The sequence below is a fragment of the Anopheles arabiensis genome, chromosome 3 (genome assembly GCF_016920715.1).
Source record: "Anopheles arabiensis isolate DONGOLA chromosome 3, AaraD3, whole genome shotgun sequence".
Lineage (NCBI taxonomy): Eukaryota > Metazoa > Arthropoda > Insecta > Diptera > Culicidae > Anopheles > Anopheles arabiensis.
This window is the reverse complement of record NC_053518.1, coordinates 87,130,825-87,156,216: the sequence shown is the minus strand read 5'-3', so window position 1 is coordinate 87,156,216 and position 25,392 is coordinate 87,130,825. Positions and strand designations below refer to the sequence as shown.

General features: G+C 43.0%; 1 protein-coding gene across 4 annotated transcripts in view; it reads right to left on the bottom strand.

The window, feature by feature from the left end:
• The window catches only part of LOC120901832, a 33,124-nt gene extending 7,939 nt beyond the window's left edge, over positions 1-25,185 (bottom strand). The window contains exons 1-2 of one of the 4 annotated variants that reach the window (XM_040310145.1): positions 24,995-25,185; positions 24,723-24,866 (exon numbers count right to left, since the gene is read on the bottom strand). The gene's annotated coding sequence lies outside the window, so the exon portion shown is untranslated. Of the gene's footprint in view, positions 1-14,972; positions 15,154-16,881; positions 17,023-24,722; positions 24,867-24,994 lie in introns of those variants that run through there. The other 3 variants (XM_040310141.1, XM_040310143.1, XM_040310144.1) reach the window with 3 other exon arrangements.
• Between the last annotated feature and the right edge of the window lie 207 nt (positions 25,186-25,392).

The following is a 25,392-nucleotide window of genomic DNA, read 5'->3' as shown; positions in this document are numbered from 1 at the left end:
CAACAGCAGCAACAACATCAAACAGACGCAACGATTACACAGCAAAGCTTTAGCAACGGTTGTAATACCGAGGTTTCGCGCTTTAAGCGAAGGACGGGGTTTTGAAGTGGAACTGGCTGGCATCTAAAGGATGTGAACATCTGTTAACGATCAGATAAGCAATTCCCGCCAGGAAGGTGTTTAAAATGTTGTACACATTACTTGAACGATGGCTGGGGATTGTAATAGCTCAAGTTGTGATAAATTTGACATGTGACAAATGCAACCTCACTATTAGTAATGAACAGAAGATGAGCGATCATTCTTCAAATTATAGATAGCAATGCATTCTATCTATGTACCGTATTGATTCGAATTAAGGACACTTAAGGCATTTTCGACATTGAATATTTTTTTACTAATTTAATTTAATTCAGTTCGACCGCTGTATAACTCATTTCACTGAAGCAAACCTTCAACATTTGAGAAAACATAAAAATTCCAATAATGTTACTCCAAACATTACAAATAATCATAAAATTGCAACGTGATTTTAATTCATATTCCGGACAGTTTCGGGTTCATATGTCAAATTACAGATGTTGCGATTCGCATTCCAGACATCCTCAAAATTTCGTCTATTATCTTCAAATTCACACACACTCCAACTTTTCAGTTTTTAGCTTATTTTAATTAGGACACTTCATTCTGGATGTAATGTGTGTCCTCCGAGACCGACAGAATGACGGTCTTAAATACAACGGGGTTTGGGTACCATTTTTCTCTTGTACTCATAGATAAATAGAACCGAAGAACTGCTATGCGAATTGACGGTCTTTCCCGTACGGCCATCAATGCATTTGTCACATACATCTTCAAATATCGTTGTTTTTTTATTATAAAAACTGTATAAAGACATATGTTTATGCAATAAATCACAATTTTGTTCGGCGGTTCGGAATGTAAAACAAGATACAAATTCTTGCTTCGTTTTCCAGAGTTAAATACGTATTTTAAAAAAATCAGTGCACATGTTGTTATCACGTTGTAAACACTGTTGTTATCACGTTGATAACTACTTCCACGATAAATTCATATGTATTTCAATGCACGTGGACGTAATTAATATAAATTATCAAAGAAATAACTGCTAAGAAATCCTCTGGTGATGAACTCACCGACAGAAAATATTAATTTACTCTGACATCAAGGCGTACTAAGGGTCAAACACATTTTTCATTTATTCTAGTACATCATGGCAATTAATTAAAATTAAAAATCGATATCAAGAACCAGGGACTGGATATTTTGATAGCCAGGGACTGGATATCAAGAAATTCAATAACAACGTGCCGAATGTCCGAAATTTGTTGTGCGTAATTTGAAACATAACGGTTTACAAAAAAATGCATGCCGATTGCATCCGAAAAAGGTTTAACAATGAAATAAGATATGGTAATTAAGAAACTTTATGAGCTTAACGGTACAGTTTTAGATGTAATTCACATATTTATATATTTTATCAATATTGTACGGAGCTCAGATGCTGTCCCGACAAAGCATTTTTTAATCTGTATCTAATGAGAAGGTTAACGATTTTAATTTGTTTGATTGCTCAGTCTTACTTGAAATGTTTGATATGAGATTTTTTCCGTTATCAGACATTGTTTCATTACATTTTATATTCGTATTTAAGATTTTTTGTACTTTTTACCTTTATTTTTTATCCCCATGTTAAATTTATTTAACTACATATATCTTTTTACTGAGAAATGTATGACACACAATTCAATTAAATAGTAATACGGCGTAGCTGATGATGCATGTTTGAACAACTCCACCCAACAGAAAGGTACCTTTTAAACAAAATTACATAGCTACTTGTCCATTAGCGGGAAAGTTTCCAGCCCAACCAGCTCCAGCAACGAAGAAAGCACCCTCAAAGAGTAGTGTTAATCCCGTTTTGATACCACACAGCCCAAACCACATCATCTAAGTAATGATTGCCCGTTGTGTAAGCTTTTCCCGCCGCGATGAAATTGTCATCAACGTCCTAAATATGACAACCCTTATGCAGACGGTTGCGCAATCCCCACAACCCATGTTCCTTTTATTAGTTTCTTTTTTTTCATACCACTCTGAATGTCCTCATCATTTTCCCCTTGAGTGACTGCGCCTGGCTATTGACAACGAATTTCACAGCCGACCGATTTTCAACCCAAAAACTGTTGCGACAAAAGCTCGCCCGAAAGGTTGATAGTAATCAACCGAGCACAGCACATGTAATTACACCCGCCAGCAATTAATGCGCCGAAATAATCATATGTTTGGGAGGCTGCACACACACACACACACACGCAAATGCTTCCGCGTTTGGTTGGATGCAGTTTCCGGAGTTATTAGCACGATTTAGCGCAAGCCGACCCGCGTCCCGCCGAAATAATTGCAACGAATATTAACGTGATTTTGTACTCTCTCTCTCTCTTTATGGGTTGGAAAGAGGAAGGTAAGAGGAGCAAGTGAAATTAAATCACCATCATCGTTCGATCGGGCAAAGTTGCGGTTTAAGGCGTTACCTTACCGATTCTGTGCCCTGTCACCGGCATCACTGCGCCATGCTCATTACATCAACCGCACCATAATTCACATCATCAACGGTGTTTCGGGGGGGTTCGGTGTTAATTTTCGGCGTTTGACATTACTTTTTTCGCTTTTAGGGGAAAGCGAAAGTAAATCGGGCTGCTTTTTTTTTGCTTGGCGCCCAAAATTAACTGAAAATAAATCCACAAACCAACGCTCACCGGTGAATATTTGGCGTAATCTTCCCACCACCGCACCACCAATGCGTGTTCGAAACTTTCCGCTGTAGCCATTTTCATCGCCCGATCAAGCCGAACGCCCTTAAGTCCCCGAGCGATTAAGCGAAAAGCGAGCAACGGATCGTTCACGCTGCACACACACATTCCGAGCAATTCCGTGCGCGATTTCATGCGCGCTGCGCGAGCGATTGGAGAGCGCGACACAACGGCGGGTGACATTGGTCGGCGACAGGCTGATTCGATGCGCGTTTCTAGTTTCGTTTTACCGGCTAATCAATGCGGCGAATCGGTTGCTCGATTTTACTGCGAATCGTTTAGCAATTAGAAGAAGAAAAGCGCAACAACGGCGCCCGGTCAACATCCGTCGTATCATGCGTCTGCAGGAGGAGGGGATGGATGAAGGTAGTTTGCTTCTTTTTTTGTTGTTATTGAAGACACCGACCGAACGGCTACTGGCCGGATGTTCGCAGTGGTTTGACATTACCAATTAATTTATTGGTTTTTGTACAAGATGAGCTATATAAATGTTTCCTGCGGCAGTAGCTTTGTCCTGCAGCATGATTTTGTAAGATTGTTTTATAGATATCGTTTAGTAATGGTACGATATCACAACTATGGCTGTTTTATGGAACATTTGATAATATCCTGGCACTACTAACTGCTTGTAAGATTTCAGCTGCAATCAGGGATGTAGCAAATCGGGTATATTCAATTCCGGGAAAAACCACTGGAATTACCCGGTGAAAACGGTATTTTCACGAATAGATTGAGGTTTTTCACTGCTAGTAAAATTTCTTTAAAATATTATTCAAAAATATGAAAGCAGCAAATGAAATAATTGTGTTAAGATGTACATGAATATTCTAAAACACACGTTTCAAGTGCCGCTGGCCGTACAATTTTGAAATCTTGTATAATTGCGGATATCAAAATTTAAAACTTGTATAAAAGAGACTGAAAGCAAACTGAGAAAGTCTTAAATTTAATTTTTTTCTGATCGGTATAACAATTAAATTTGATGTAGGCATGTCTTATCAGCTAATCTTTGAATTACTAAATCTGATTAGAATCCTGTGAGACATTGAAACATGGCACGAAGGACCATTATTGAAAAGGTATGCAGAAATAAGAAATAATTTAAAATCAAATGTGAAAATTGTTAATCGATTTCAAATTGCAATCGTCAACATCGAGTAGTAACGGAAAACATCCTTCCATATATAGACTACTTCTGGATGATAATCACGACCAGCTAGCTCAACCTTATTCAACGATCATCTCAAAACACGCCGGAACAGGTTTATCAGCAGAAAAATCGCAACCTACAAACCCTTCGAATCTCATTTCACCACTCGCTACTAACTCCCGCTTTCATTCTATCTGTTGCAAAAGCACCCACACTGTACACGCGCCATAATGAAAAGAAAAATATGCAAAGAAAGCAACATTAAAAAAAACCTCACCGCCTCAAGATCATTCATTGATAGCGCGCACAACATCAAGAAGAAAAGAAAAAAAACGCTTCCAACACGCCAGGTGTCCACCGGTGAAATCCATCGCACTCTCGACAAACGAATTGGCGCGGAGTGCTCTTTTTTTTGTGCAAAACGTTGAGGGCGGTTAGGACTTTCTCTGCCACTGTTTCTGGGCAGTCAGATGCTTCTTTCGTCCACCATCCAGATAGATAGAGCCAGGCGAGAGTGAGTCAGAAATCTAGCCACAACGAGTGCTAAATACCATACCACATGCAGCTCGGAAGGCTATCACGAGCTATAAATCATTATGCTAAAACGCGCCCCGTTCATCGATACCATTTACTTCGGCTGGTGGTTCTGCTTAAAAGGCCTTTAAAATGTGCACAAAAACCCCAAAGCTTTCCTTTTCTCCCTATTTCCATCAATTTTAGGGACCGGGGGTTTCATTTTTATATGCACGCTGCTGCGGTTCGGTATCCAAATTTGACACCATTTACGAGCGGAACACGATTGCTTTTCACTCTTTCAATTGAAGTGGCGAATCGATCGAGCAATGCAAGCGGTTTCTGTTCAGTTCGAAACCGAACCGAAGGAAAAACACTCGACACTACGCATTTCACAACAGCAAAAAGCTGCACTTGACAGAGGTAGCCAACCCATCAGTTGGTCATTAAAACGCATCCAGCCCGAGAGGCCCTCTTTGAAACGGAAAACAACGCATCGTTTAACCTGCCGAGGGCTTCACCTAGTTTTCGCGCCTTCCCTCTCCCAACTATTCATTGCTTCATCGAGAGAGTGTCTGTCTACTCCTCCTCCTGCTCGAGCGTTTGTTTTCCTTTCACGCAATCCAGAGCCGCACCCTTCAATATATTCGGTTAAGGTCGCGTGCACATTGATGCGCATCAATAAACGTGCGAATGAAACTGATATCGTGGCCGGTTCGGCCTTCTGCACGCATTGATACTCACACTGCATTCACACACAAACACACAGGCACAGTGGGAGATAATGGCGTTTTTAAAACGAGCGACGGCCCTTTTCACCGTGCAGAGGGTCACGTGCTCACAAAGCGATGCCGGCGCAAAAGTCACGAACACCAAAAATGCATAGAAACGAAAAATAGCAATCGAATCATCGTTTGGCTTTTCCTTCAAACAGAACGAGGTCTTGCGCGAGTGCGCGCGCGCTCGGCTTGCCAAAAGGGCCGGTGCGCAGTATTGTTGTTTTTGGCGCACTTAATAAACCACGAATGTGTGTGTGTGTCTGTGTCTGTGTGCACACGTTGCACAATTATGGCCCGGTCGATCATGTGTGGCGGTATGAGCCGGCACCTTCAGCCTTCAACGTGCTATTCGTATGCGAATTCCAACCACGTTCCGATCGAGCGCAGCATTAACTAGAGCCATCTATTCTATGAAACGCAAGCGTCGTCTTCGCGTATGACCCGCCGCGGTGGCAAATGAGGGATAACAACGCCATAGATATTCTGTGCTCGCACAAACCGTAATGTTGTTTGATCGTCGTTACGTGGACAAAATCAGGGGGGGGTGGGTAAACGAGAATTCCCCAGCACAGGTCAGCCGTAGTTTGCGATGCGAGGTGGTAGGTGATGTAACCCGTTACCGCAAGCGTTATGTCGCATTACTGGCTCGATGGGATTATGAATAATAAAAGCTCCAAAATAAATGAATACATTTTAAAAACATATTTTAGTTCATAATTACAATCAAAAACGAAAGACTTCAACGAACCATCAAGCGACGAACCGGAGAATGTGGAATTTTACTTTTTTTGAAAATTTTGTCTGATATTAAGGTTTCTTTTTTTATGTTCCTCAGTCATTGTAAAAAAGTTCAATCAAATATAACTATTTGTATAACTATGTAGAGAAATGTTATAATACATAATTTTGAGTGATTTGCTTATGGTACAACTGGTCTGTTTTTCAGCCAATTGGGTCCTTCAGACACCAAAGACTTCAACGAGCCATCAAGCGACGTACCGGAGAATGTGGAATTTTAGTTGTTTCGATTTTTTGTCAAATATTAAAACGTTTCTTTCCTTAGGTTTCTCAGTCATTGTAAAAAGGTCAAACAAACAAAGCTGTATTACGTTGAAAAGAAATATTATTATGCATAATTTTGAGTGATTTATTGATGGTACGACTGGTCTGTTTTTCACCCAATATGGTCCTCACCAAGAATCAAAACTGCCTTAAAAATGCATAGAACTCATTTCTAAGCTCATATTTAATCAAAAAAACAAAAGACTTCAATAAAATAATAAAGCAACGAACCGTCGAGTAGTAGATACAAGCCGTCTCACTCTCTCTGTGATATTGACTATCATAACACTATCATTTATGATTCTCAATGTCAATGACCATTTACTTTGAATGGCCTAAATCCTCATTTTTATTCATATTCATAAACAAAAACTCCCATCGACTAAGGCACGTCCACCATTCATTCCTTTGGGTGAGAAATTGATGTCTTAATCGTCTCATTTTTTGGTAAAGCTATTTTACCTCGGTTCGTAAGTCTTATCCATTCCTAAATAATACGTAACATTTCCTTCCTATCTACGGTGCACAAAAAAGTAGGCAGTACCAGCACGGGGCCGGTGCGGATGTTCTAATTGAGCCGTTAGCCGCTTCTATCGCTTCCACTTCCCCAGTGTGCAGGTGTATTAATGAGATTACTTGTCCCGCTGTACCGTTTTAGCTCACGAAAAGCCTCGCAAGCTCCGAGCAAAAGCAATGAGAGGGGAAAAAATCTTATTTTAATCTTCCCAGAATTGAATCAACAGCACAGAATGATACTTTTGTTACATTTTCTTCCATCGTGAGAAAATCGATGCCCGCGGCGGAAAAAAAGCGGTACTTACAGCTTCAAAAACAACCAAAACAACTCCAGGTCCGGGGTTTTGTTTCGTTTTACCGTTCAAAAAGCAGTAGCTTGGGTCAGCTGTGTTTCAAGCGACGAACCCTTAAACACTCGAAAAACCTTGATACTGTGCGCACGTTTGGCGTAGTCAACTGTACAGTTGACACGTGCCGCAACGTCTCCCATGTTAGCTCCCCCCTCCCCCCAAACAACGGTGTTGTCTTTCAATTGGACATTGCGTCAATCGATTCCCAGCGCTGTATAGCGTGCCGGTAAAACATAAATAAACACAAAAAAAAAGAAATAAATTATAAAACAAAGCACACGTATACCGTTTTTTGTGTGTCGTGTTGGGTTTAAAGTCGAGAAGGTTACCCAGTTTGTGCAAGTGTCGCAAAACCTTCCTCGATGTACCATCCAGCGTGTGCCTTCCCAGCCAGTGCTGCCAGCCGCTGAGTCACTTTGTCACGCTGATCTTGGCCTACAAATGTATACGCTCGCTCTTAGAAGGCAAGAAAAAACCAACAACCTCTCCGGTAAGCTCAATGACACTTGAGCACCGTGTGCACCCTCTTCTCCTATCCGGCCATCTATACATTTTCATTGCTTAATGTGCAATCGAACCCCAAGAAAGATGCAATTTGTCAGCTTGAAGAGCATCGGGCTTGTTTGTTCGCTTGTTTGAACCGGTGAATCTTAAGCCCAGTAGTTGTAAACAAACACTACCCCACTAGCAGCAATTCGTGTCGTAAAGCACCACAAAGGGTCACCGCGCAAAATGTACATCTTCTTTGTGCCGGTGTATGTATTTGCAAAACTCATTCACGCCCGCGTGTCGTTCGCTCAGGTGGAAAAACGGTGAAAACAACGATTCATTCGCTGCCACAGTGACAGTTAACAAAGCATTTCATTCTCTCCCATATTAGACAGACGAACAATGAAAACGATTCAACAAATTGTCGCACACACACACACACACATACGGTAAACGATCGTTTGTGCAAAACACTTGCATGTGATAAAACTGCAGTAACACCTTTCCCTACCTGTCAACCGAGGTGTGACATTGATTGCAGGCGGGAAAGTGTTTTCTTTACCAAGGGTGCGCTCGTTTGTGTGTTAGGAAAGCGTTTAGTTTATGGTTGAGGGGAAGTGCAGGAGTGCAATTTGGATCAACATTTGCTGGTTTGAGGTTTGAGAGACTGCGATATTAATTAATGTTTCATACAAACAATTAATGTTTCATACAAACTGTTTTTTTTTTTAGTTAAAGCTTACTGCAACAAAGCTTACTGCAAAAAAGAAGTAATTTAAATATAATTTAATATAATGTATGTACGTAAACTCCTTCAAATGTCATTCACCCTGATAGTTTCTAAAAAAACATTCGCGATGCGGGTTCGTCGCTTATCCAAAAACCACACAGTCACTCTTTAACCATTTCGCCGTATAGCGACCTTTTGCAACAACAAAAAACTAACATAACAACAACAATAATTACAATAAAAACACGTCACCTTTTACCGAAGAAGCCCGCCGGAAAGCCGAAAGTCGCTTCCGGTCGCAAATGCAGCTCTCCCCCATCGGCGGCGGCCACACATTTTCCGACTTCCGACTTTCGTGCGAGCGTATTTTGAACTTTAACTTTCCTCCCTTTTCCGGCACACTCAGCACACACGCGCGCCCACTCGAAAGACGGCTCTCGAGGGCATCCTTCTTGCTTCTCCCTCCCCCGCTTTCGGGAGGGACGGCCGTTTATGGCCCGCGTGTGAAAATGTGTCGGCAAGACGCAACCGTTGAGCGTTGAGCAACATATCCGCGTACAGCTGAAGCAAACGCGACGGACCACACCATTTCACCCGGTCAAATGGGACGTCCTGCTTCTCCTCCTTCGTCGGCTCATTAGCTAGTGATCGCTTAGCGAAGAAAGTGGGCATTGAGTGGGGAGGGAAAATCCCAACAACGAAATGGTTTTAAATGACTGCTTTTTGGCAAAAAAAAAAATCATTCGCTACTTTCTGTGGATGAACTTTACGTGTTTTACGTTTGCTGCACGTGATACATTAAATGATGCGCTTTTGCATGCACATAAGCAGACCGTTGCAGATCGTATAAATCACGCAAAGGGGAACGCCAAAATGCCACCCATCACGCGAATACTTATCAGCCAGCTTACACGCGTGTTGCAAATTCTTTATTAGAAAATGCTTCATTAAACGCTTCGGGGCAGGAACGAAGAGGCAAGTCGAGTTTTTGAATAAGAGAAAGGTAGCGAGCGTACGATTTTCCCACACCTACTGATGGGCTGGGGCTGAACCCTTTACCTTTCTCCGCCTGCAGGTGTAGGTGTCATTTAAGCTTTGTGACAAGTGATTTAAACTGTTGATCTTATCGACTGGCAGAGCTGAGAAAACGTCAGAGAGGTTCGAGAAAGATGCAAATGATTTTAAATGATGGGCTACAGTAATTGCTAATGAGTTACTTTTGCATGTTTGAGAGTTGGATTTACTTATCTTATCTGATGTTAGGTGACAGAACTGACTAGAGACACAGACAACAACGTCTAACCAAACGTAACGATGAAGCTACTAAACAGTAAAACACGTTTCAGCAGTCAAATTTGTCCCAAATAATCTAATTTAATAACCACAAACACATAACCCTGTGGCAGCTTCTTTTGTTGAGACAATAAAGCTTTAGCAATAAAAAAAACCTTTGGCGATAAAAAAGCTCACCCTATCCCCGTGGTTGCCATTCCAGAGAAAGCCATGACAAGAGAGAAGGCAACTAAACTGTCATAAATTAGATTTAAAAGAAATATAGCTTGCCTGCCACTGCCACTGCCACCAGACGCTACCCATCCATCCCATCTGTTGTAGCGAAAGAACGGGGAAGCTAATGTTGCCATCCGCTTTGTTGTTGCCTCTTGTTTTGTTTACTCCACAACCGATGCGAAAGTGTGAACATTTCTCACCCGAAAGTCTCAGGACCGAGGGCCCCATTAAACCGTCAAATTACCTACAGTCCGCGACGCTACAGCGATCTGTATCTGGATGGCTGAGCGAACGTTTTGCTGGCTGGTCGGAGCAATAAAGTGATTATTTAGTTTAAATGCCAAACGGGGGGAAGGCAGAACGGGATGATGGAGAGGGACACTGCATTATGTAACCAGCCTGCCGGAAGCTAATTATTTGGCGAATGTAAATTAATTAGCTCGGTTTTAGCAAACTGGGCATGTAGTTAGCGTCCAATTGCTTTAACATGTCTCTTCCCAATGGTTTAAAGTTACATTTTGTAGCCTTTTTTAGGCGAAGTCCAAAAGAAGAGCCTATAAAATAGTATTACGTAACGCTTTCGGGTTAAATGTTTTGATCATAACAATAGCAAAACGGACACACACATGTGCTCTTTACCGGTTTGCCATTTATTCGACGAATGGAAAGAATATAATCGTACGTATGGTGTTATGACGCTCGTGTGCACTATAGTTTTACTGCGCTTCCATAACGCGCGCGGAGACATGCCCGACAGTTCGGAGCGATCATTTCCTCTCGGCGGCGAAATTAATCAGCACAGCACGTACGACGAGGCGGAAGAAACGGGAAGAAAACTGCAATCAAGCCCGATGCACCATACAAAGAGTAAAGCGACACCGCAACCGAGGGCGGTTACGAGTGATGAAGGCAGCGTAAAAAGGTCATCACCAATAAGTGCACACCCTTTATCACTTCCCTTCCCTGATATATGCGTGTTTTCGAAGAACGGAAGTGCGCAGAAAGTGGCCTTTCTTATCGCGTTCAACGCGCCCTCGACGCCATCCGCCCCGTAATGCCGATGTCTTTGTTTCGTTCGTTACTGCTTTCGTGTTCGTTCGAATTCAAAACACGCAATTATGATTCTTACACGACGTGCGCGAGCTTTGCGTGCCTGCCTACCATTCCCTCCAAACCATTGTGCGGATTGTTTCACTGTTTTTGAGAGACTTTTATAAGCAACGAAAGATCGCGTCGTCTGCACAAGCGACGAACCCCAGGCATGTAACTTTTTCTGCCGAGCCCGCGATCACGCACTGCAGAGCGAGTAATCCGCATTTTCTACTGTTAACCTCCTCATCTAGCATCATCTGACGATCGCGTGACGGGATCGCAAAACAAGCGGGATTACGTGTTGCCGATGATTAATTAGCTACGGTCGCAAGATCGCGTTCTTTCAGCCTTATTTTGTGATAAGTTTCACCCGTTCCGATGCGAGATTGTACACTGAAGCAGTGTACACCCTTCCTCGGAAGCACGCAATCACGAGTTTTCGACGATGAGCAGAAGCTTACGTCCGCCCAACCCATTCGATCAGCCCACTTGCTTTCGGCAAGCTTGTGGCGCGATCATCGATCAGCGAGTGATGATGATACATCCTAATTATGCAGACGCCCAACAAGGCCCATAAAAACCCACGTTCTGTCAGCACATTGCGCTCTGCACCACAGAAAACCACTCCACCAGGGAAGTTTATTAATAGTGTGTACCCCTTGTTTGTCAACCAAGGTCACCGGCGGGGTTCGTCTCTTATGCCGGAATAGAAGTTTTTCTTTTTGTAAATTAATACGAACAAGTAGGAGGTGGTTAGGGTCGATTACGCCACCAGCCACCTTCGTTTGGCAGTATGGATCGAGAAGACGGTGCTTCCTCTTCACCGCGATGGAGGAAGATTCAAGATATTACACAACACCGGCACTCGATCCCATGGGTGGCAGTGGGAAAAGATGGATGGCTCAAGCGCATCAGCGCATAAAAGATCTTCATGAGCGGCTGAAAAATCAATCCCAGTGGGAGAAAGTTATACCGAAGAAAGGTTTCGCTGCTGCGGGAGGAAAACACTTTTGCCTATAATTATGATGTAGAAATTTCCTTGTCAGTAGTCGTGTCCACTTCAGCTCGATGCCTGAAGCTGCATCAACACCTAATCTAACGGATAGATCTGAGACATGCCCTATACCGAGTACCTGTGATTGTTAAGTTCCGTGTGTGTGTGTCATCGTTTTGGTGACTTGCGGTTGAAATGGGCTTTTTTGTCCCCTAGCCTAATGGTAATTTAATCTTCACATTTAATTCCCCAGACCCTAAAGCTTCAGCACTCAAAGGCGTGAGGGAAATCAATGCACTACTCAAAACCTTCCCATGTCCCTCAAAACCGGTGTGTTTGGTGCTGCCGTCTCTACGGAACCGGTTCTTCAGCGGTTCCGAAAACGAAACCGAATCATACGCCGCGAAGATTTTACTTCCAGCCTCCGTTCGCCCCAGCCATGTAGGCATATCAATAAACTCCCTCCCCGAAGGCCTCGACAAAGCTTTCCGGTCCCGGAAAGAAAGCGTGCTCCGAGCTCCGGCTGGCAAAAGTGGGAGGCTGATTTTCTGACGGAAAGCGCACGAGAGGTTCTACGGGAGCTTGTTTTCAGCGACTGAATCCACCACCAACCCCCTCTTCTGATGGTCTGACCTGCAGGCAAACGGCGACGCAAATCAGTGAAAGTGACGCCCGCGATTGCAGTTTGTGCGCGGCTGTATTTTTTCCGCTTAGTTGAAAAAGAAAGGAATCTCCGCACTGATACTGGTGTGGATTGTTTTGATAGTGACCGAACGTTTGGTTTGGGGGGTCCACATGGGAAGCATGGGAAATCAGATAGCGAACAATGCAACCCGGTGGCGAAAGCAGCGGATCTGTCCCGGCAGGTGTTTGGCATAAATTAGCTCGCCGGTGCTCTCCGATGTCCGAAGCGTTTGCTTTTATTTTCTGCCAGAACTGGGAACCGTCGTGTCTGTCCGCGGCAGAGAAAGGTGCTCTCGAAATCGACCCGCAGCGCCATGACAATAACCTCATTAGCTGTGGCTAAGGTTGATCGAAACGATGCGTGGTGAAAAGGGCCACTAAATGGATCACCCGGTGGAAAGGTGGGTGCTTTTTTGGAAATGACACAAAAGGGCTAATGGGAAATGGAGAAACGAAAACCCCCTTTGAAGCTGGTTTCTAAATGGTATTGTTTTGATCGCAGTAGCGTTGTCACGGGGTTTTCTAAATCACTTACTGGAATGAGTCCGATTGGAAGTGAAGAAAGCAAGAATTGAGCAAAATGTAGTTTTGTTTTGCAAGAGGCACATTCATACAATATGTCGTATAAGAACTAGTAGAACCAATACGCAATACACCATCAAGCATAACGACAAAAACACACACATCTTTGATTGCTTTTAGCAATAATCGATCAATTACAATCCACACTAGAAGGACGATTTAAACACCAAACGGGGATGTTACTATTAAAGTTCCTTTGGACATTATTATTTTGAGCTTACGTTAAAAACAACCATAAATCAACGGTCGATTTCGGTCGAATAACCTTCGTTCATTTGGAATCTTGTTGTTTAACTTTATGCGCGACAAATGCGTCCTTCAAATGAGCTAAATTGGCTCAAGCCAACACGTTCCACAATGACCTTAAACATCAAATCTAAATCGTATTAAATTTCAAACCGCTAGAGCACAGAGTGCGTTCTAGTTAGCGATTCAATCTGACGGCTAAAATTCGTAATGCCATTAAAGTTGATCAAATAACTGCGTCACATTCAGTCATATCAGAAGAATACGTATACAAGTAGTTTTATAATCTTATAAAAATTGGTTTCTAACATTTTAACATTTTGTTTGTCCAATACATAAGCCTTTTTACAGAAAAGTAGCTCGATAATTAGCATTTCACTCAAATGAAACAGATTTGATGAGTCCCGGCGGGGCTTGAAAGTCCGACCAACAAGTTCTGTGACCCGGGCATCTTCTTTAAGCCATAAAATGGACATCAAAACTGCTCAGGCGTTCAGCTTTACATTACAACAATTTCAACAGCGGCTAAACCAGAAGTTACTCAGGCGCTGTACACATTCTAAGAAACATTTGAAAGGCATATTCCCATTGCGGTATTCTTCAATCACATCCTGTTTCCTGTTTTCTAGTTCCAATCAATGGAGCATGGCGCATGGGAGTATTCTGAGCAGGAGATCACAATTGTAAATTGTTGGTATCCTCAGGAATTTTGGACTTGCCAAAGACACTTCAAACAAGTAAATAAGCTCAACGCATGAGCTTATCTAGATTACTGATCTCTCTGCGCTTTAATAAAGTACAAACACCAAACAAATAATGATGTTTGGGTCAACAAAACTTGTTCCTTAGGCAATAGTTTACAACTTCATTTCACGCTGTAGCATGCATGTCATGACTTCAAAAGACCCCAGCGGCGGGGGCAAAAGGAAACCTAGAAATTCAAATTTCCTACCCAAAACCCATCCAGATCAAATGAGATTGCGTCACCTTGAGACGCTTTGTACAAAGAATGTACAAACATGTCTCCCAAATGTGCCTCTGGTGCGCGGAAGCAACTGCACTTGCTCCTCAGTGTTGCTCAAATATTGATCTTGCTGGGTGGTAGTGCTCGTGTACCCCCCCCCCCCCGCCCTTCAGATTAGATCATCAAACCGCAGAGCTAGCAACCTGCCTAAAATCGTAAACCACAATGCCATAGGTTCGGTGTTTGATTGCGGGTTTGTAATGTCGACACCGCACAACGGTCGTGATGGAATTCAAAATAGCCAGTCAAACGAGTTTTTGGAGCCGAAAACCCATCATCATACCCCAAAAAAAAAAGAGGCCTCAGTGAGGTGTGGAAAATTCTATTTGATTTTTATCTTCCTTCAACATGCCATCATTTACAATGTACAACAGAGAAAACACTTACGTGTGGGAGAGATTTTAAACAAAAGATTTACCTTAATATAGCGTTGATTTGTTGCGTTTCGTTCTCGCTCCAAGCGCTTTTACATCGGACCGGTCACATTCTTAACGCTGCAAGCTAGGCACTATTTCGAACCACTTTTCAGTTTGGGTCTTTTTCCACGCTACTTTGATACCGTCACTGTCGGGTCACATAAGAGACGCACTGATAACGACCTGAAAATCAATCGAAAGTCCCCCAGGCGTGCAAATAAAGAAGAAGAAAAAAGCACAAACATCAACACATGGAAGATCATCCAACCGTCTGCAGCTACTTGATAATTAAAACACGAATTCACCAAACGAGCATCGCTCCCCATTCACTTTTTCCCCCAAAAACGGGCCAGAGCCGCATATCCACGCCCCACGCATTTGGGGGTGAACGTTGTTGATTTCGTTCCCTCTTCTCACTGCGCTCGCGCGCGCACACCATACGGCGTTTTTTAAATGCGATCTGCTTTTTTTTGTGCCTTCTGTTTGTGTCTATTGCTTTTCATGATAATTTCTTCACGCATTAGCCCGCCATGCGCACATTCTGAGCCCAAAAATGGCGCAATCAGTGGAACGCTATTTGGAGTTTGATGAATAGACCTACACACACACACACAACGGCCTGGCTGGCGCACCTTCCCTGGCAAACAATCGACGAATTATGTACTGATACCGATAAAAAGCCACCCTGCCAGATTGGCCGAAATGGCGAGTGAAAGAGTGAAAGAAAACCCACCCCTGCTACACTCGCAGCACGATGGAAAATTTGATCGACTGGCGGTGAACGCAAACAATAACGCAACACAGAGGCGCGCAGCAAGCTGAGTGTGTGTGTGAGTGGGTGGAAAATGCGAACATGCGGGACTGGTCGGGTGAGGTTGGAAAAACGGGTCCATCATCCATCGAATCGAGGCTGGTAGCGAACCAAACCAACAAAAAAACAACTCCCCCCGGTGAAAGATGGGCAAGTAAAATAGGCTTCTGGGCAGTGGCAACAACTTTGTACAAGTGTCTGCGTTTGTCTGTGGCCGAGCGTTCGTTGGTCTGCTTCACTCGCCAGCGGGCCTCTCCCCGTATGTGCCATTTTTCACGGGTGTAAAATGAATTTTACTGACCACTCCGCACACATACGCGGGGACGGACCGCGGTCACGGCTGAAACGAACCGTTTTTTTTCGTTTCGTTTCTGTACATTGTTGTTCAATCAAACCGTACCACCTTTAACCGCATATGCCACACCACGCGCGGTTCACTGTTCTGCTTTACTTTGCCGTGCCTAGTTTCTTCTTTTACGCGTTGATTTTGTTATTTGCTGCTGTATCGGCAGGCGCTTCGATAGACAACAAGAGTACCACAAGAAAAACAACGCTCAAAGCCACTACGGACTTCACGGTCCGTTACATTGGGGCATCCTTTCGGTCGTATCCAATCGGTCGTCCAGTAACGTGTTTTTTTGAGGTGGTTGGTGATCGAAAATTGTTTAAAATACAGTACCACAGACATTTTTCGACGATGGCACCGGCATTGACATGTGCGTTCGATTGGAGTTTTTCGTTCGGGTAAGCATCGATCCGATCGAAAGGTTATGTTGCACAATATTTCCTAGGGGTTTTTTTAAAACTTAATTCACACTTTCAAAGACAAACACTCGTAAGAGGAAATTAAAAGAATTCAAACACATCGGTACAATTGCTTCTTAAAGTGTGTTCACCATCTCGCACTGTACCGTTCGGTCTGATTGCTTCGCTTTTATTTAGATTCCCGAATTGCCGAAAACTAACAACACACCCCCGCGCACACACACACACTGAAACTAGCAGATATACAAAAAAAAGTACACTAGCACAAGCCACTGTTAGCCTCGAACCACCAGAAACGTCTTAAAAAACACAGCCAAGTAAAAGCACAACCGTACCCGTCCTGCTTCAGCGTCAGAGCCCGCAGCAGCACTGCGGGATGCGTTGCTATCGACTGGTTCAAACCTTTTCCACCGACCGCCAGGCGCGCACGTGTGTCTGCACGCGTTCAAATCTAGTGACAAACAGACGGAACGGCCGGCCGCTTGCGACCGGTGAAGTGGCTTCCCCGCCCGGTGAACCGTCGATCATCCGAGCGTGCGAGCGAGCGTCCGCCGGTGGTGGTTGATGGTGGTAGTGGTAAAGCACCTCAACGGAGCAAAGCTATCGCATGAACTCCGCGCTTTGCTTTGCGAAGGAATGGAGAAAGGGAACGGGCCGTACGCAACACTAGCCGTGCCGAAGTGGAACCGAATGGAACAAAATTTCGTTCATGAATGAAAGGGAGCTTCGTACTCCAAAGACATCATCCTTATTGTTGTGAACAAGCTGCGTTGATATAGTACATAAACTTTAAGATATGGCAAAACAATCTGAGAAAATATCATTAATCTTTAAAGTTCAATCAAAGATGTAAATGAAAAAATATGTTTTTTTAAACTTATTTGTGTTAATTTATCAGCAATTGCTAACAAAAAATAAAAAAATAAAAATTAGGCTTTTTCTGTTTTCAATTCGAATAGAAAAAGAACTTCAAAGTTTCCATAAAAATCTACTTAAATTAATCATTACTAGCTGTCGAGATGACACGATTTCAAGAGCAGCATGCGACTGATTGTGAAGAAATCCGTAAATAAATCACTGTCACTAAACCTACAAACAAATATTTGGAATAAAAAAAGGTCGAGGTAGAACTTACAAGTGGGGAGCGAAACCAATAAAACGTGGTCGTAAATACTACAGAGATGAATAAAAAAAAACGCACACACACACACACACTCAAATGTTATTACCTGTGACATCTATGCATATCGACGGACTGGACTAGACGGACCTACTTTATTACAAATACAAGCTACACTTTAAACTCACATATACTTATACATATTATTCTTAAACTATAACCTCACGCATACACTACATTACCCGTTACAGTGGTTTTTAAAAGTTTTTCGTAGTTTTAGGACACTTTCCTGGCTCTTTCATGTGGGGAGTTGGGATTGTAAACACAAATTCCAAATAAATCTGTCCAAAAAAGGTGCCGTAACGGCCATTTCCCATGACATAAAGTTCACTTCCCGTAACAAAGAGTCAATAAAGTGTCGCAAAATTATGAAAACCCCTAAAAGGCCCTGTAGTTTTAGGCTCTGTGTAATACGTTTAAGTCATGAGCAACACTGGAATTCTTAATTACTTGACTGTTATTTATGCATCATCAATAAACCTTTTAATCAGAGATATTTTGCCCAATGTGAGAATGTTTTTACTATTTAGTTGTTTGCAGAAGGATCTCGTTGAATAATAATAAATAATAATGAATAATTTCACCAAAATCATGTTTTTACCGAGTATAACCGGAATGACCAGAAATTTTAGTAAAATTTAAATCAACATTCTAGGGCTCAAAAGATGGCTAAACATGAGCCGTAATAATACAATAAAATAAGAAAAATCATATTATTTGCTGTTGTAACATTTGTCACAAATCAGGTACGATTAGTGTTCGGCAACAGGCAGCTTTCCACCCGTGCGAGTGAACACCGTCGAATGAACGTAACGAATGAACACTCGAGTTGACCCGATCGACTTAACGCAGGCCCCCCCCACCCGCGCACACGCTGCACGAGAACATTCGATCTGGTCGGCCATTCGTCGGCGGCGCGCACTTTCTTTCTGCACGAAGCGGTGGAGACCGCCTTTCGTGGAAAAGCGCACGCACGCACGCCGGCGCCGTGCTGCAGAATTAGCCAACAATCAGCATCCACTAACCACGGAACGAGCGAACGAGCGAACGAAGGGAATCAAAACAAATCGTAAACAATTAGCTCGGTGGGCCGATCTCGCGCCTTGCACGAATCATGGCCAGCGCATTTTTGCCACTGCAGAAATTAAATTACTTTGCGTAATGATGGCGATCGCGTTTTTTTGTACATTTCGTGAATGCACGAGGGAAAATATTGGCTTTGAACTGGTTAAAAAAAACAATCTTAAAAATGGAAAGATCACATAAAAACACGTCAAGCAAAAGAATAATCAATAAATGACATTCAAGGGGTATGAAAAGCTATCGAAACAACGAAAAATAAAATAAATTCTGAAATAGAGAAAAATACAACATTGACCTAATAATTGATAAACTAAAAACAACACATAACAGTGGAAGTAACATCTTTTGATTCCGACTAACACAACATCACCGTATAAAAAGAAATATGTTCAAATGAATGTCAAACAAATAAACATAAATTTCCACCCAAAAGCCACTCGGTTCTGCTTGTTGGTTCTTGTTGAGATAAAGTAAATCCTCCCCCAGCCCAACCTTCGCTATCACTCCCCTAACCTCAGACAAAAAAAAATAGGTAACACTTTCCGCTCGCCGCTCAATCATCGTCCATTATTCAAAGCCTCACGCACCCACGGCGCGGTCGGTGCGGCGTCAAATTTGTGCACTCGATAAATTTTCATGCCATAACCAACCAACCGGCCCAACCCAACCCCTTTTGCTTTGTGCGGGAGGGAAGGTTTTCGCCCGGCAACCGTTACATTATTGAATATATTCAAAAAGCTGAAATAAAATCCACTGAACGGGCGCAATAAAAACCATTCAGCGGTGGTAGCGCACACTCTGGCCCCGCTTGTGTATGAGCTTTTCTTTTTTTTATTTACACAAACACACACACACACACACACACACACACAACAGTACATTCGAGTGCAAATGGTTGGAAAAGGGGAGGCTTATCACTTGGCATTAGAAAAGCACGAAGCTGTGAGCAAACTATTTCAACCAACAGCCGCACCCGCTCAGTTATGCTGGTCGTCCAAATTTATGCTGCAACAGACCACCAACACCAGAAGGCTTTCTCGTTTGCTTTCTTTTGTTTGTGTGTGGCGTTTTTTTTTTTTGATCATTGCCAGTGGGAGTGGAAATGACTTCGGTGGAGGCGGATGCTATCGCCGAGGCGCACACACAAAAAGGGCTCCCGGAAGGAGGTCAACCCGAAGCAAAGGTCCAAGCGTGCCGCAATGCGTGGCGAGACGGCGACTGCCCATCCGTCGATCTTGTGCGCATAATTCGGAAGCAAACCCATTGCGCTGTAACGTGTTTAACATTAAGCAGCCCGACGTAACACACCTTTGAACCTCGGGCGGTGCAGGTAGCTTGGAATATTCAACACGATTAAATACGCACGATAAGGAAGGGGCACAAGAAACGTCCGCCTTTGAACAAAAAAAAACGGAAACACACTGCACTGAAGTGAGCGGTGGAGCCTCATCAATCTTCTAAAACGCCATCAAAACTCTCCATCCAGCGTAAAGAGCCAACGTTTAAGGTTCATTAAAAAGCTATCAGAGAGAGACGAGCCTACCACCATTTCCATCGAAAACAGCAACATAAACACTCGCGATCACATCACCGCACTGGAGCCTTCCGATCTTATCCGGCGGTGACTTCACTTTTAACGCATAATTCCCCCGCTATCAGCAGGCGGCGAACCGTACGTTGCGCAATCGTAATCCTTCATACATTCCATCAAATTTCAATACTCGGCTCATTAAGGCATTGCTGAAAATTGAGGGAGGGGGGGGTAAAAATTGGAAGGTTTAATCCACCGACACACGTGTCCTTGGCTTTGTGGGGGGAAGGTTTTGACCTAGCGTGACCCGGGCGGTACCGTGCGTGCGTGGATGATGGGTTGGATAATCGATTAACTGCCCCATTCCCTTCCCCCATACGCATCCCAACAAGTGGGCAGTGGGTGTGGAATGCATACCTAAGACGTGCAGGTCACAGATAAGCTTTACGGTGATAATAATTTACGATAATTCGAACCAAAAAATAAAAAAAAATAAAAAGACTTCAACAAAGGTTCGTCGCTTTACTGGCTGTTGAAGTCTTTCCTCTTCTGTTTTTGTTAAATGATGGCGTTTGAAGACTGTAGCTTTTGCGTTTGGCTTCGTTTTTCGCTCTTACCAATTGCTAATCGCAAAAATAAACATTCGTTTCCGCATTCGCGTGGTGCAGTGGTGCGAGGCGCATATTTAATAGGTGAAATATGGCGACGCAAGAATAAGAATTGTACAGTCCCAACAGTTCCAACGAATATCAAATCAGTTGTTTTTGAACTCTATTCCACTCAAATGACCTATGAATTTTCTGATATTTTACTGTACAGTGGAATAAAAGCTTGTTTTTAACAACTCAAATATACATGGGAAAATAATTGAAAAAAAAAACACACACACACACTCTCCGTAAACAGTGCGTAACACGCATTTAATAAAAACGCCGTGCACTTTCCTAAGGTATCCGCAGGACCACACCATACCCATTCGAGGTCACCTTTTCATCGACAGTTTCGAATCAATGAAGCTCGAAACGAACGATTAAACCACGCCAAGCTGAATTGAAACTAAAGCCAACACATCGGACACCAGCAGCATCGTAGAGGAAAATGAACCACAAAAAACCTCCATGCCTAGTGTTTTTCTTCTCATCCAACCAAAACCATCTTTTTTTTATGATGCGTCGAATGCGTCGATAAAATTCATTCATCTATTTTTATCCTCCAACGGTCAGGCTGATGAGTGTTTAAGGCGCCATTCGTCGGGCAGAAATCCGCGCAAGGCGCGAGACCTTCCGCAAGCCGACCCGAGTGAGCTGCGGCGTTATTGCGTATGCAATGGTCATTTTATTAGCTGAATGTATGAAACATTTAACTTGACCTCGATTTACAACGATGGAAACGATGCAAACAAATTCCCAAACAAACAGCGAGAGCGCAATACATATTCATCCAATTAATCGCCTATTGGGTGGCGATTTTTGACTGCTGATTGAAGTCCCAGTAGAAGTGCAGTAAATTAGGCATTTGCCTTCTGCATCTAACAACTCTCCTCATCAAGCTCTGTTTCCTAGAATAGACGTTTTTCGTGCAGGCTGTGAAGCCACCGAGGGGTGATCTAATTTTAATGTGCTTCATTGCCAGGGGCGTTCCTTGGTGCCAATCAAGCGAGAATCGCACATCCTTCAGCTGCACTCGGCAATCAATTCCTGTAAAATGACTCAATTAAAACACAACGCCACGCTAGACGATGTTACTTCACTGGCCAAAATTCATCAACCGCCTGTAAGTCCACTGCTCCTCCTGACATTCGCCATCGATGAGGGGCCTCCTTTCGGGGGGAGAAGGAAGGCCAACATGTGCCAAACAACGTTGTCCGTGGTCAGCTTCGTACATCGTTTGCGAACGCAATTAATGACGAAGGGGAGGATAATTACTCCAAAAAAAGCGAGCAAACGAAAAAAACAAGTCGAAGAAAATCCAATTTACACTGTCACGAAAGGTGGTCGCTCTCTTTCTCTTTCCTACATTATACATGCGATCGGTACTCGGAACTGGTGGAACGCCAAAGAAATACAAAACACCCAAAAGAATTTAAAAACTTAAACAATACAGCAACAAAAAACCTCCCATTACACGAATGCTCGTCCCTTTCTCGACCTCCGGAGGAAAGCAGTTAACAAGTCCACGAGCCTTTAACGATGGCCGCTATCATCGATCAACCGGTCAACCAGAAAAAACAAACCCAGACTGTAAGCACGTGGGCACACGATCGTCCACAAAACTTCGCCACCACCCCATTTAACCACCCCATTCGCTGTACAAGTTAATGGGAAGGAACCGTGGACGACTTCCTTTCGCCTGTGTTTTTGCTTGCCCCCGGCCATACAATGATTTCGGCGGCTCCGGTTGAACGGGAAAATCAATAACCTCATCCCAGCTTTAAACGAAAGACTTGCACACTTTTGTGCACCGCCAGCCAAGACTTTCCACGCGGAAGCAAGCCAACGATCGCATTAGTAATGCATGATTAAGTGTTAATTGAACACGCTGGTGGATGTTGGGGTTTTTTTAGCAAACACTCTATAAATGTAACAATATGGGCGGAAGTGTGTGTGTGTGTGTGTTTTTTTTTACGTGAAACGACCCTAGATCACCTTTTGAGCACTGAATAATGATGCCATACTTTACTGGAGATTCACATTCTGAAGGTAAAAGGCTTTCGAATTAATGCAATATGTAGCAGGACTGATGCAGTTGTTTTTAGAGCTTAGTGGTTAAGAAGATTCTTAGTATTCTGTTGCATCAAAACATACTGTAGTGGTGGGAGCTCAGAATCGGAAATACTTGACTCCGATTCCGTCAATCAATTACGAGAAACGAGAAATCAATTACGAAGCCGATTCCGATTCCGAAATTGATTCCGGATTCGGATTTGACGCCGGTATCGCCTACGATGTCGATTTTGGAATCAGAATCGACTCCTGAATCAGTATTGGAATCGACCTGGGAATCGTAATTCGCTCCGGAAACGTAAATAGAATTGAATTCAGAATTGGAATTAGCTCCAGAATGATAATCAGTTCTTAAATCAAAACAAGAAGTTTCAGAAGGGAAATCAATGCGGAAATCTCCATGAGAATGGATTTCGATTCCGGAGCCGATTCCGGAAACTGATTGCGAACCTAATATATGGAAAAGATTCCAATGAAACTTCATTTTTCCCATCACTAGTTCTCTTTTAAGGGCGCCGGCTTCTATTGAACTACTGTCCCGAGAAAAGCTTTGTGATGAGATGAGCTACTTCTTAAGATTGGGTGTTTTTATTGTTTCACAAACATGTTTGGGTATATCCCCCGCACGTTTGAATTTGTTACACAATTTGGTTTATGTACCAACAAATGATTATAGATTATTTATAGAATCCTATTTGAACAAGTAACATCAAGATTTACAAGATTTGTCAAAGATTTTTGACTTACGATTACGGTTTTTATAATAATCCTAATTATTCTGGAGTTTTTTATTATTAAATTATCTTGACTGTGTGCTATATATCTTTAAACAAAAAGTTAACCATTTTTGGCATCCTGTCGAAATTTTTTTAATAAATGTGATCGAAAAATATTTGAGAAGAATCTAAAAATGATAAGAAAACCTTGTGGTTTGTTGCTCTAAATGCTCGAAATGTCTGTCTTATGATTTATAAAATTTTCATAAAGATTTTGGAGATTATTAGGATTTTTTTAATAATTCATAATTTGATTGTACATATTCACTGGACATTTGTCATCAGTTTTTTTTTAAGAAACTTTTCCCAGATCCAACATTCATTAAATAAGTAAAAGCCATACCTTCGATGAAGTTGCCTATCGACCGCGGATCTAATGTATCTTTCAAACCTTTTCCAAATTTGAAGCCTAGCCCCGTTACAGAGGACACTGTACAGCAAGTCGTTATGGAGTAAAACAATGAAAACTGCTCGAGGTTTATGAGCAAAAGTGAAGTATTTTTATGTTTTAACAGCAATCTAGGCACATCCCAGAAACCAGTGGCCTGATCAAGTCATTCACATGGCACCGAACGATCAGTTAACGCGCTTTCATCAACGACATAGACAGCGGATTCGTAGTAGGCCCCTAAATCAGGTGACTAGATGGCTTAAACATCCAAAGCAGTAAGTTAAATCTGACCGTCCTGGTAAGATAGGTTTGACCACTCAGGAAAGAACAATCACAAGACCCGTTCAGTTCCTATTATGACCTCGACATTCTCTACATATTGGATTTTTTCTTAGCCCTCCTCGCTGACCTTCCAGTCACTGGCAAACATCTAAATCAAATCTAGAACTCACAATGCACTCAATCCCTACAACACCTTCCCCTTACACTTACCTGTAATGCCGAATGCTCAACACTGCCGTTTCTTTAGACGCTTCTTCCACAGCTGGGCCAAAGATTTCACTAATCGCTGCAGAAGATTGTCACGGAGATAGTGCGGTTTTGCTTCCGTCTCTCTAACGGAACCCTTTTTCACTCCTGCACACGTTAAAAAGAAGAATAAAACACATTATAAACCAAACAACGTCACCGAAAATTCACCAATCCCAACGAATGTAAAGCCACTGAAACTGTAACACCGGCGGACACACGCCAATCGCCATCACCTTCTTGCTTCCCGGTTGCTACCCCCTGGAACACTTTTCGCCTTCGCTGCCGTATCGGACAGAAGGCTGGCAACGTCCGATTCAGTCTGGCCGTGTAACTTCTTGTCACTGCGATTGGCATCTTGCACTGCTAGGTGCTGGAAACTTTACACTAAAAACCGCGCGTCACTTTCTGGTACAGCACACAGCACACAACATGCCGCACCATCGTTGTTGAAATGTTCTGAAGCTAATGAGACACCTGATGTGGCGGAGAAGCGTTGCCACGCAACCGTAACCGTACGCCGTACGAGAATAGTCCGTCTGTCCGTCTACTACGATCGCGTTCTAATCGACGCATGTGAACGGGCGCGTATTGGAACGCTACTGAATCCACCAACAATCATACCCCGGACAGG